We start from the raw sequence: 14188 nt of genomic DNA, 5'->3' as shown, positions 1-14188 counted from the left end.
CATCTCACTTTCATCTCTCATATTTCATTCCCACTTTACCTTATTTTTCCTTCGCGACTTCGCCTCATTAGCCTCCCCGAAGCATCTCAAGGCCTCAATGGAGTGCCACCTACGCCTCTCCAAAGACAAACCTCGAAGCACCCCTGCGCCCAAGTGCCTGGAATTCCAGTTTTCATCCTGAGCGCACCCCGCGCCCATCCCAGGCTAAAAGTGAGCGCACCTTGCGCCCAAGTGCCTGGAATTCAAAACTCAACAGAGCGCACCCGCGCCCATCCCAGGCATACCTTGAGCGCACCTGTGCCCTGACCCCTATGGGCACCAAAAATATCAAGTTTTATGAGGGTTGTTCTAGGATAGTTGCAGCTATTCTAGAGAGTAGTTTTGTGATGACTTCTCCTATAGTAATACTGGAGCAGTCTTCCGAACACTTGTTGAGGAGCGAGTCTTATGGACATTGGTTCCGCGATAGGATCACGCAGTTCGGATGGAGGCATCTTCTGGTAAGTGAAAACGACTCGTATTCACCTAAGCTTACTGAATTTTTCTACAATAATATTAAGTTCTATTGTAACCAGGATGGAGAACAAGAATTTTCCGTCACGGTTGATGACACACCCCTAAAATTCAATAAGTATGTGGTAGCATTAGTTTCGGGAATAACAATACTTGATCTTATTCACACGTGGGGATATATGACCGATAATTCATACCTCTATGACTATACATATTTCCATGAGTATTATGGGGGAGGGGTATTTCGTATAATGGACTAAGGGCATTACAACATATCCCTTGGTAGCCTGTCCCTAAATGTAGGCACCACCATGTTATTCATCCTCATGAATATTCTAGGGGAGTTTCAATTTACTTCTGCAAATAGTACCGCTGGTGACGTTTTCCTTTCTTTAGCTGAGGGACGTCACCAATATGATATTCCCCGAGTATTAGTTGCTAGTTTTAAGAGATCCCAAAGCATGAGCCATAAGTATCTTCTTATGCCTGTTTTGGTTTGCCACATCCTACGCAGTTGTCTACCAGAATTATGTACCCAGTTCCCAGATTGGAAAAGGGTTAAAGTCATGAGACCCACCAATTGGGTGGTTCGCTCATTTTGAGTAATGACTTGGCCGGGATGGCAGGTGCAACCTTATTTGGTTGCTCCTTATACCCCATCAGACATAGTAACACTAGACAGGCTAACACAAGTTTACGACACATGGCGGCGGGCTTGGCAAGTTACCATGGCATGGCAACATGCGAAAGAACCTCATCTCTTTGAAGAGGGAAATGAGGAGGACAATGTTTAAACGGGAGTGCAGGTAAGTTTTTATTTCAGTTAGTGTCTGCTTATGTCCCAAGCAATCTATTTCTCATTAACCCCATAACGGGTGGAACTCTTATAGAGTTGCGTCAGTTTTCTTTTCTATATTAGTATGTTATAACCTTGTTTTGCAGATGTTTCGGAATTTCACGCGTTTCAATGGTATTTTCCTACCCTCTTTATTTAAAATACTTTGAGGACAAATCAAGTTTCTTGTTTGGGGGGGGGGGCATAGAAACACGTGTAATTAAGACATCTGTTAGGATATATATATGTATAATATGTACTTGTTTTCTAGCTAAAATATTCAAAAACTTTAAAAAAAATATAAATAAAAAGTATGTTATACACTTAGGAATATTGGTATTGTTTTCTTTCTCTATGCTCTCAATAATCTAGAAGTCTTATGTAGCTTTTGCATTAGAATAGTTTTTAGAAAGTTAGGCTAATATGTAGGTAATAATCCTTGCATCTATCTATAAATATGTTACATGAGTATCTATGATTGTTGGCAGTAAGTTTCTGAAATCTAGGCTAGAGTACTTATTCTACAAATCCTGTGAGAATATAGCCTAAAACCTTATATGAGTGAAACATTTGAGAAATGACACAAGGGAGAAGTAAAATCCGGATAGAGAAATCACACGTCCACTTGCTTGATCACTATACCATATCCTGAGCGAGAATTTAGGCCCTCCTTAGATCGAGATAGCCAGAAATTCCAACCTATGAATTATTTTCCGCTAGTCGCCCCTCTGAGCCTTTCTTTAGCCTTTCATAAACCACAAATCCTTTACCCTGTTACAAAACAAAATAAAATAAAAAATTAACCTACCCAATTCTTTGGATAAGTTTGAGAATAGAGATGAAGAATAGAAAAGAGAATAACCTTTGAAATCAAGAATTCGTTAGTCGCTTCAGAAGAGAAAAGTAAGTTTCCATCCAAATAAAATAAAGAGTTAGAACTCCAAAAATAGAATCAAGGAGTCAAAAGCCAAACAAAAAGAAAAAAAATATATATGGCTAAGGATGGAAACAAAGTGTAGAAGCAAAAGTAAAGAATAAGGTTTTCTCTAGTTACATAATATGAAGACTTTATAATCTCAGACTTGTTCTTTTTGAATATCCATTTCATTCCTTCTTAAAACCATCGCCTAATCCCTGCAACACCTAATAAATACCTCTAGCTCAATTAGGAATAGGTTAGTGTGATAGTAAATGGCAGATGTGTTTGATCAACTCCGGGTTCCTTGTGTGTCATTGAGTTTGTAAGGTAAAGTGTGCCCACTGCACATTAGAGTAGCGAAACTTGACCGGAAAAATCAGAGTGGTTTTTGTCTTGGCATTTATGTGAGGACATACTTAAGGACGCTATTCTGAATTTTCATAAACGGACCTGCTAATTCATCTCATAATATTACTCATTGCAAATATGTTTATTCGTAGATGATAGATTATTATGCATATATTAGCTTAGGTTTTGACTTGATTATTCTGTATTCATTGCTAGTGAGATGTATAGATAATTGAGACATAGATAAGGAAACAATAGTTTTATTTCTGAGTCGTTGTAGTATAGATGAAGTTTGTGAGTACCTTCACTGGAAAACTCTCACGAGGCTATAACTCGACCACTAGGGAATTCCTAGTGGTTTAAGGCCTTGTTACATATGGTCAATGCAATCACACTCGGCGAAACGAGATTAGTTAGAACTCTATTTTTGGTCACTTATGCTAATTTCTCATATTTGCTTGAGGACAAGCAAAATGCTGTCTGGGGGTGGTTTGATAAGAGCACAAAACTGTAGTTTTAACCCCTTAATAATACTACTTTTAGACCAATTATGCGAGTAATAAATAAGAGTTAATGCTAATTACGTGCTTTTATGTATTTCAGGCATGAAACTCAATTATGTGTAGAAATGTGCCACTTTGGCGATATAAAGGAGCAAATGGTTGGTTACTAAGAAGTTATGTGATAAAGGCCGAGATTCAAGGAGACAAAGCTTTTATGAAGCCCGGTCAAAAGCTGAAAAGTCAACACGGGCAAAAATAGTGCACAAGTCAGCAGAACTTCCGAAGACCATATCTTTAGACTCAGGCCTCGGATTTGGGCCTACCTTACGTCAAAACGACCGGCTCAAAAAGAGCTTTCTAATGGTCTAAGACTTGACCCAATAAGAGGAGAAAAAGTGGACGAAAAGTCTGCTGAAGTTAAAGCCAGCTGAAACGAGCTCTGTGGACTGAAGAAATTGGGCTTTGGGCTCGATTTTCCGACCCAAAACATGAGACCTCACCCCATGCACGAAATTGTGGATCTGGTCTCCTCCTTTACATAAACCAAGACTTAGCTCTTAAGAAAGGGATAGTTAGAGAATTTAAAATAGAAAGTAGCCATTAAAATAGCTTGTAGATCTAGTTTTTAAATTCAATTAGTTAAATTAATTAGTTTCATACATTGTTTTAGATTAATTCTTTGAATCATAGTTCTTCATTGATTAGATAAGTAAAACAGTTATTTCTTGTTCATTTCGATTTTGTCATTTAAAATTGTTAGATCTAATTTCAGTTGTTGTTATTCAATTCTTAGTTATTAATTTAGAATTCAATTATTATTTAGTTAAATTTAATAAAGTTATAATCTTTATATTACGTATAGTTTTAATTCACATCGTAATATAATTCCCACCATTGCTCTCATTAGACTTTGAATAGATTAGTCAATCTAGGAAACTTGAATGCTAAAGAACTAAGAGTGGAATGAACTTTTTACTCTACTCTATTTCGATAGAATTGAGAGAATAGAAATCTTTGATAGCAACGCGTAATTAAGTTTAGTTTCACTTGCGTTTTGAGTTTCATCGTTCATTTCGTAGGTAAATTATTCAATTTTAAGTTTATCACATGGCACTACAACAAATATGAGCTTTTGTAACATGCTTTTTGCAACATTTTCAGGTGAACGTTACGCATGACAAATATTTGTAACTCTTTTTTACAAAATATTATTGATTATAAAATATCATATTGTTTTGTATCATTTTATTACTTAATGCTACAAATTGTAGTTGACTTGTAACATGTGTCTATAAAATGTTACAAAATTTTGTTGGGGCTATAATATTTTTTTCATGAAATGTTACATTTTTTTTTAGTTTTGTAACATTTCCACTTAAAAAGTTACAAATAACAAGTAGGCATTGTTTGTCACATATTTTGAGAAATGTTACGTAGCTGAAAATGGAAGAAATAAATTGCCTAAGACAAACTGGTGCCTGGATTTTTCTTTCGGCAAATACAATATTTATGATATATATCGTCGAAACTAATTAAATACGTATTTCACCCAAAAAAGGTGAGAAATAACCACCAAAACCTCTCTCAAAACCTCTCAAATCTCAAAACTCTAAAAAATGAGGAACACTCTCAAATCTCATACCTCTCTCTCGCGAAAATGGAAAACACTAAAATTGGAATCCTAGAAATTGAAGATCTCAATTTAACGAAATTGAACACTCTTAAATCTCAAACCTCTGAAATTTGATTTGTTTTTTCGAAACTAAACGCTCTCAAATCTCAAAACTTAAGTATTTCACTTATATCTTATTTTGTGGCCATTTTGATTAAATTTCTGTCATCTGATTTGATGTTTGATATGATTGAATTGGTTCCTAAAGAATTTGTAAAATCTTTACATGGAATGATCTATGAGAAAATCTCCCTTAAAATGCATGTGCTGATGTTTGAGTGTTTGACGACATCAACAGAAAATGGTGCCTATTCAACTATCTTTTATGTAATTATATAAGTAGATATACTCTTTTTAATTAAACTCACAAGTTATAAACCTCTAATTGGCCTCATCAGCTTCCCTTGAGGGCAATGAATCCCTTGTAATGACCTTAGTGTGTCTGCTATCTTTCTTTTCAAGTCCTTAGTATAGGACTAGACTTATCCGTTTGCGTAGCCTTGAAGGAAAATAATGCCCCTGGGACTTAAATGTCTCCTTCTATTAATTGCTTTCTCACTGTGAGTGTTGTTCTATTTCATGTTTACTTGTTTAATATTTTGATTGTTAACTGAATGTTGAATAGTTTGTGAATGATGAAATGATTCAGTGCAACTAGTCTAAACTGTGATAAGGTTTGAGTGCAATCCTTATGAGTTGTAGTGCTTAATTACTAAGTGCATATTCAGTTACTAGTTTAGGTAGGTGTTGAATTGCTGTCCTAGACACAAACATATTAAGGTTCTAAAAATGTATTCTGTAGTAGTCAGTTAGAGTTCTTGTCATTTTCCGATTTTAGAGTAGACTTCCAAAGTAAAGCAGCTTAATAAATCTTGTTAGAATATATCAGTATTAGAATATGTCCAATATGGAAAGTCCCACGTTTCTATAAGTGTTGACATTCATATCTAGTAGTTTCTATTATCATGTTTTAGTTTAGTATAAGTATGTAATTCTGGGTAGAGAACAGACTCTCTAAACCTAAGAACTTTTTAACCCAAATCAATCTCTAGTCTCCATTGTTCTTATTCTTGGTTTCTAAATATATCAATGTCATAACTCTCCTAGCATAACCACTAATACAAAATTTAACATGGTATCAGAGCGATGTTTAGTGGTATGCCAGGAGAGGAATCCCTCACCAAGAAAATCTAAGTTTGTTTTAATTTTTAGTATAGTATTCAAATTAAGTTTCAAGCTTTCTCACAAGCAGAAGGTCTTATATCTCAATTGAAGTTTCAATCTTTCTCTGTTCGTGGGTTTACTATTCACCTCACTGTTCACTGCGGCACTATTCACCGCATTGTTCACCGTGGCACTATTCACCGTGACACTATTCACTGCACTGTTCATCGTCATGTTTAAGTATTATGAGTTCTAGAATCTCTCGTTTCATTATTCTCTATGGTTCGAAGTAAGTTTTCAGGATTCCGCTGGTGTTTAAAGTTTGTTTGAAGAATGATAGGCGAGAGATCCGACGTTTCTTAGTATTGGTTTCTTAGTATTGTTTCATTTCCACAGTCTACGTCTTCCGCAATCTCTCTGTCTTAGTATTGAGAAGAGGGGCACAACCTCTCTGTATCCCGGAGTCTGAAGTTAGTATTAGATGAAGTGCGCACTCGCTCAGTTCGCACGCCAAAAGTTGTTTTCAGTATTGTTCGTTTTGTATTCTAGAAGAGGGCGCGCACACGCCCATGCCGTGAAAAAAGGTCAGTACAGAGGGCGCGTATGCCCTCCAATATGCCTTGCCAAGAGCGCGCCCGCGCCAATGCCTATATTTGCAGTTTTCATTATTCAGTTTCTGAGATTTTTGAAGTATCAAGCCTTTGGAAGGTAGTTTACACTCTCATCAAGGATTGGAGGGGTAGTATTGTTTGTATGTTGTTATGGATGTTTGGGTTTCTAGCTTCCACGCAGTTGATATTGATGCCGTCTAGAACATGATCAAGTTGTTTGTTTTAAGTATTATAGGGGCACACGGCCTCTATCTCACGAAGAATTATTCTTTCCATTTCCACTGTTCCAAAAGTTCGCAAGCATAAAAAGGCGCGACCCACCCTTCACTCTCTATAGTTAGTATTGTTTGATGCATGTTCTGTTAGAATTTTTTTGTGTATTGGAGTATGAAGTATTGTTTTTTGAAGTGGGCATTAGTTGGTTATATAAGTTGGTATTTGGTTTTCTCTGTTTCAAGTTCAAGTCGGAATAAACAAGTCTTTGTATGTTCCTACTCAGCCTTGTATATTCCAACTTGAGAAGGGGAATAGGGAGATATGAAGACATTCAGTAGTATATGAGGGAAGGAGAATATGAAGATGTATGAGAAAGAGTACTCATGACTCATGTCTCCATATTCAAGCATGCCTTGACGAACTCTTCATGACAAGGCATATCCCCTATTCAGTTTCAGTATTTAGGTAGCAATCAAGCCTAAACTATAATCTTAAGTATTCATGTAGCAGTCAAGCCTGAACTGCAGTCTTAAGTATGTTTCAGGTAGTAGTCAAGCCTCAACTGCACGTATGTTTCAAGTAGCAGTCAAGCCTCAACTGCACGTATGTTTCAGGTAGCAGTCATGCCTAAACTGCACCAGTATTCAGGAGTACCCATAATAGTATTTTGTTAACTTCAACAATGATATTGATAGTAGTAGCCAAGAAGCGCACATCAAATCAGTGTTATTGTTTGCAATTTAGATTATGGCAGCCATAGCAACAAATGAAGTAAGTAGCAGCCAAGTAACGCGAGCCATCAAACCGGTGTTATGGTTTAAGTTTGTGATTGTGGTCCAACCTTAAGTATTCAGGTTAGGCCATTGCCTACACCAACAGTTTCACTTTCCAGAACGTCTCAACAGTTGTTCAAGTTCTTCAACTAAAGACAGTGCTATGCGAAAGGGGGAGCAGTATTCTTATCTTTTGTTTTTTGTAATCTAATCTGTAATTTGCATAGTTTGGGTAATTACAGCTTAAGGGGGAGTGTTAGAATATATCAGTATTAGAATATGTCCAATATGGAAAGTCCCACGTTTCTATAAGTGTTGACATCCATATCTAGTAGTTTCTATTATCATGATTTAGTTTAGTATAAGTATGTAAGTCTGGGTAGAGAACAGACTCTCTGAACCTAATAACTCTTTAACCCAAATCAATCTCTAGTCTCCATTGTTTTTATTCTTGGTTTCTCAATATATCAATGTCACAACTCTCCTAGCATAACCACTAACACAGAATTTAACAAATCTTAGCAATGAGATGTGCAGTCTATGTTGGCTCTGTTATTTAGGCAAACTGAGTAGTGAGTTGTTTTCTTTATCACAAAGTGATATGGTTATATACTAAAAGCATTACTTTCGTATTAACTCTAATTCTTTATATTTTGAATGAGAATCATATGGGCAAATGTTATGCATATTATATATGTTATTAGTTATATGCATGTGTCTAATACTTTATGTTGTAGATGATATGGTATGAACACACAGAAGATCATATCATCGCATCCTTATAAAGTATAAGTAATCGTTCACAACCTAGATGGATTTGGACAAACCATTGGTACGGTTGTAGTATAATCTGGTATTAGTCTATCTTGACTATAGGATTATACTAGTACACTTTGTGTGTATTGAACAAGACCAAGTGAGGTTGTTTCTCTTTATACTGACTATATAAGAGAACAAATGCCTCTGTTATTATGGATGCTTGTCCTCTTAATCTGGATATAATAACAGGCACTTACGTACATTGTACATTGTTTTAAATCATCAATGAGTGAGATTCATTTGTGAGTCAACAAACTCGATGGATTGGGTAATGACATTGTATGTAAGGTGTGCTGTTGATTATAGAAGGAATTCGTGACCCGCAGGAAGTTGGGTTGATGATGTCCCTTTAAGGAGCTCAAAAAGATTGTCATGTAAATCCTGCAGGTGGATTTATTCCGACATGACAATGAGGTTGAGTGGTACTACTCAATGACATAAGAAGTTGATTAATGTAGTTGTCAATAACTTGACTTAATCAACGGACATTCGATATCTTAAACACGGGGAGATCAACAAGCATATAATATGGAGCCCATAAATGCTGACACGTAATTTGGGATTAGGGTGGTAGTGCAACAATGACCTTTAGTGGAATAAGCCATTTGTTGACGGACTTGGGCCGTGTGTTCTGGGCGAACATGGGATGCCCAAGCCCGTCAGGAGACCCAACCCTAATTTCTCCTCATGGTCCATGTTGTAGCCTATAAATAGAATCCTTCTTCTCTCTGGCCGAAATTAACCTATTCACTATTCACTGGATTAGAAAAAAGGCAAGGAAAGATAGATCTAAAATTGGATCTAGCTTTGTGGGAAAGAAGGGGGTTGGTAGATCGTTGTCTACACAATGTCCAATCAATTCTAAAGGAATACAACAGAAGATCAAGGGGTTGATTTTGGTTTTCATAAAGCTTGGATTCTCAGAGATATCAAAGAAGCCGATTCTCAAAGGTATGTTTTATATCCAAAACCGTGAACCCCATTAATTCCGTTGTGCGTGGGTTTTCTCGGTTTGTAGAAATATTCATTCTGAAAATAACAGTTCCTTCACAAAGGTCCTTTTCAGTTTATAAATATCTCATTTTCAGAATCTGTGTAAGTGGGATATTATGTATAAGCATTGCTGTGATGCTCTTGGTCTCTCTGACAGAGTTTCCTATACACCTGAAAGGTTGTAATATCAGTAAAGAATTTACCTGTAATATCAACACACCATATGAGCATATCCTCCTCATTTTGAACCATGTCTGACAAGTCCAAACCCGTTTGTAAGATAAGATTTTCTAACTATCTTAGGAACCATACATCCCCATTAGTCATTACATGACATTGGCTCTGGATCCCATCAAAATTTCATGAGGCAGATTGAGTTCCACTTGAATTGGCTTCATGCCAATTATATCATATGTTCTTGTGGAAGTAGGTTGAATGCCCTACATTATATCTAAGGGGTAGAGTGCCTGCAAGTTAAAAATAGGAAAATATCATTTTCTTTTAAAATATGCTTGAATTTAATGATACTATTTTTTGAGCTGAGATAGAGGTTCCGTAGTCAATAAGTTGAGCCTGACTATTGCAATTTTTTAGCCAAACATTTTGGTTGTTTATGGTTTGACACTTTGACTGATTTTGCATCGGTGTTTAGAAGACATATGGTTCAATGTAAACAAACGTAGGAATATAATATACTTGGGGTGAACTTATAACCAGTGTGTTTTTAGAGATACTAATACTTGTGATGTTGGGCTTGCTTAAATTCATTATAACTCTTGTTATTTGTTATTGTTAATGGAAATTGATGAGCATTAAATATGATTCATTGCAAACTAAGGATAAAAGGGTAAAATAAGTAATTATGTTAGCTATATATAAGAATACTATATAGTAAGTAATCTTGTATATAAGTGGTTTTGTATGAATTTTGATGATAGGTGTCTCATTTACATGGGAATCATGAATTGCAGGTTTTGGTTGTTAGACAAGATCTTAGGATGGGAGTTTGAAAATTTGAGAATGTTGCTAATCCGGCCTGCTAGATTAAATCAACCCAATGTCGCTACTTTGCTTGTTGCTTTACATTATATTTTGGGAATGTACTATTTTGTAATCGACTTTGTATGAATAATAGACGAAAATGATACTTTGGGAAAACTCCAAAATAGTTAATGAGATCCTTAGTTTCTGGTTTTGATTTATTTTCATGTTTGTATCGTTTTTATTGTTATGGAAATTTAAGTCTTTCTTTACTATAGCATGTGAGTAGCCAAATCTGTGGATGGATGTGATCATGTCTATTAGGTAATCCACAAAATCAGCTTTGTACCATTTCTAAAGTGTTGCAATAGCTCAAATCATAACACTTCCAAAATATTACATATTTTGTTACATTTTCAAAATGTTACATAGTGTACATTTGTAACATTTCATAAATGTTACAACTTTTGAAAGAAGGGCTTTCACAACATTTTCTGAAATGTTACAAAAGCCTTTTGTAACATTTATAAAGTGTCACAACAACTCTTTTATGTGAAGACACGATTCCCACCACCTTGCCAAGTTCTCTTCATGTATGTAATCCCACCAACCTTTTGACGTACCACTTTTCTTTATGACACGCCTTATGTAGGTCTCAACTTGAGATAGTGAACACATAAATAGAGAGTGACTTGTACTTTTCTATATTGTCCTTGTATAATGTTGATTTAATTTGTTTTATCAACATTAGCCATATAATACATGGATTCACTTCACCAATATCTAGTAATTACTTTTTTTGGTGCTTTTGCCTTATTATTTGTTGAACTATGTAAAGTATCCCATGTTTCTATAAGTGTAGATACGTAATTAGTAGTTGCTGTTTTGAGTAGCTTGACACCCAAGTAAGTCAAGTTCATATATTTAGTTCATAAATATATGAACTAAATATAAGTGTAGAGATAAAAAAAACTCGAACCCTATTATTCTAGCCTCCTCTCTTATCAATTCTATTTCTTCTTGGTTTCTCTCAATATATCAATGTCACAACTCTCCTAGCATCACCACTAACATAAAATTTAACATGGTATCAGAGCGTCAGGTTCAAATCAAAGTTTAATGGTATGCTAGGAGAGGAATCCCTTACCAAGAAAAAAAAATCAATCAATTCTTTTTCAGTTTCTCAGTATAGTATTCAGTCAAGTTTCAATCTTTCTCACAAGAAGAAGTTCTTCTATCTCGATTTAAGTTTCAATCTTTCTCTGGATGGATTTACTGTTCACAGTTACTATTCACCGATACTATTCACTATATTGTTCATCGGCACTATTCAAGGTTCCAGTTTTGTATTATCAGTTTTCAGTATTGTCTCCTGGTATTGCTTTTCTAGTGCAGTCTACGTCTTCCGCAAACTCTCTGTCTTAGTATCGATAAGAGATACACAACCTCTCTGTATCTCGTAGTCTTTGAAATTAGTATTGGAAGAGGCGTGCACGCGCTCAGTTTAGCCTTCTGCTAGGCCGCATTAACACGGTTAAGGAGTTTTTGAGATGCCGCGCGCTCGAGTAATCAGATCTTGCGTTTCTTGTGACAAAAGCGCACGCCGCGGAGGTCTCAGATCTCGCAGTCAAGTTTTGAGGAATATAAAGTTTGATCTCAGTCTTGTTCAGGATGTTTGAGTTTCTAGCTTCCGCGCAGTTGTTTGTTTGAGTAGTATATAAGGCACACGACCTCTATCTCGCGAGGAATTATTCTTTCTATCTTCCTCTATTTCAGGTACTATTCTAGGAGTTCGCAGTCATCAAAAGGGGCGCGACCCGCCTTCCAACCTCTACAGTGAGTATTCTCATTTTTTTTTACAAAGTTTGAAGTTGTTCCACGAACTGATGAATTCCAAGTTAGAATATTTTTTTTGTGTATTGAAGTATGAAGTATTGTTCTTTAAAGTGGGCATTGGTTGTTCTTTTGGTCGGATAACTTCGTCTATGCTTTGTTATTTGAAGTGGGTATTAGTTGGTTGTACAATCTCAAGTTTAAGTTTAGTATTGGTGGGATGGTGTGTTTATTTATTAGGGTGGTATTTGGTCTCCTCTGTTTCAAGTTCAAGTCGGAATAGACAAGCCTTTGTATATTCCAACTTGAGGGGGGGAATAGGGAGATATGAAGACATTCAGTAGTATATGAGGAAAGGAGAATATGGAGACGTATGAGGAAAAGTATTCATGTCTCCATATTCCATCATGCCTTGGCAAACTCACTTCATGAGGGCGTGCACCTCCTCTGCATCTCAGCAATATGGCACCCCCACTATTCATTCTTTAGTATTCAGGTAGCAGTGAAGCTTAAACTGTAGTCCTTAGTGTTCCAAGTTGTAGTCAAGCCTAAACTGCAGTCTTCAGTATGTTTTAGGTAGCAGTCAAGCCTAAACTGCACGTATGTTTCAGGTAGCAGTCATGCCTAAATTGCACGTATGTTTCATGTGGCAGTCAAGCCTAAACTGCACGTATGTTTAAGGTAGCAGTCATGCCTAAATTGCACGTATGTTTAAGGTAGCAGTCATGTCTAAACTACACCAGTATTCAGTATTCAGGAGTACCCATAATAGTATTTTGTTGACTTTAACAGTGATATTGATAGTAGCAGCCAAGAAGCGCACATCAAATCAGTGTTATTGTTTGCAATTTATATTGTGACAGCCATAGCAACGAATGAAGTGAGTAGCAGCCAAGTAGCGCGCCATCAAACCGGTGTTATGGTTTCAGTTTGTGACTGTGGTACACCTTCAGTATTTAGGTTAGGCCATTGCTTACATAGACAATTTCACTTTCCAAAACGTCTCAACAGTTGTTTGAGTTTTTTAACTAAAGACAGTTCTATGCAAAAGGGGGAGCAGTATTCTTATAGTTTATTTTTGCAATCTAAGTTGTAATTTGCATAGTTTGCGTAATTATAGCTTGAGGGGGAGTGTTGAAGCATGTAAAGTATCCCATGTTTCTATAAGTGTGGATACGTAATTAGTAGTTGCTGTTTTGAGTAGCTTGACACCCAAGTAAGTCAAATATAAATATATGAACTAAGGTGTAGAGATAAAAAAAACTTGAACCCTATTATTTTAGCCTCCTCTCTTATCAATTCTGTTTTTTATTTGGTTTTTCTCAATATATCAATGTCACAACTCTCCTAGCATCACCATTAACATAGAATTTAACATTATTCCTTATCTGTAGTATACTGTGGAGAAGGCAGAGGAATGCCAAGATAGGAGAAGCTCCTCAAGTGATTGGTGCATGGCCTGTCATAGGTCACTTGCCTATGTTATTCGAACTCCGAATCCCACATTTTATATTGGGCGCGTTAGCTGATAAGTATGGGCCAACATTCACTGTTCGGCTTGGCGTGTAGAATGTTTAGAGCCACAACCCAATTATACTTACACTTTACCAATTACCACAATAGTACAAACCTTTCTCTCTTACGTACCAAGTACAAAAACTTCTATCCGAGCCTAGTGAAGATTCACTATGCCCTTAAGACAAATTTTCCCCCTCACGATGCTTCAAGGTTGAATGGGAAATTGTCTCCCAAGATAGAATGGATTTTTCCTTCTATGGAAAGCAACACTTCAATTCTAAAGAATTAGCGAACGCAACATTGTATTTTGACTAAGAACAAAGAGGAGAAGAGAGGTTTTTTCTGAGATTCCTCTTCATGCAGAAACGTCCAATATTTATATGAGATTGGTGCCTTTTTGAAACAACACAGTGGCTGTTCAAACCAACACAGTATCTTTTTGAACCAACATGGACCTTGTCTTTTCGAAACAACACAGTGCCTTTTCAAA

At 36.2% G+C, this 14188-nt stretch overlaps 1 pseudogene; it reads left to right on the top strand.

Moving 5' to 3' along the window:
* The first annotated feature begins 9482 nt into the window (after positions 1-9482).
* LOC147504257 (strychnine-10-hydroxylase-like) overlaps positions 9483-14188 on the top strand; it is a 55323-nt pseudogene continuing 50617 nt past the window's right edge.

Source organism: Coptis chinensis, chromosome 4 (assembly GCF_015680905.1).
Source record: "Coptis chinensis isolate HL-2020 chromosome 4, ASM1568090v1, whole genome shotgun sequence".
Taxonomy (NCBI): Eukaryota; Viridiplantae; Streptophyta; class Magnoliopsida; order Ranunculales; family Ranunculaceae; genus Coptis; species Coptis chinensis.
The sequence above is the reverse complement of the archived record's forward strand: the minus strand, read 5'-3'. Positions and strand labels throughout refer to the sequence as shown.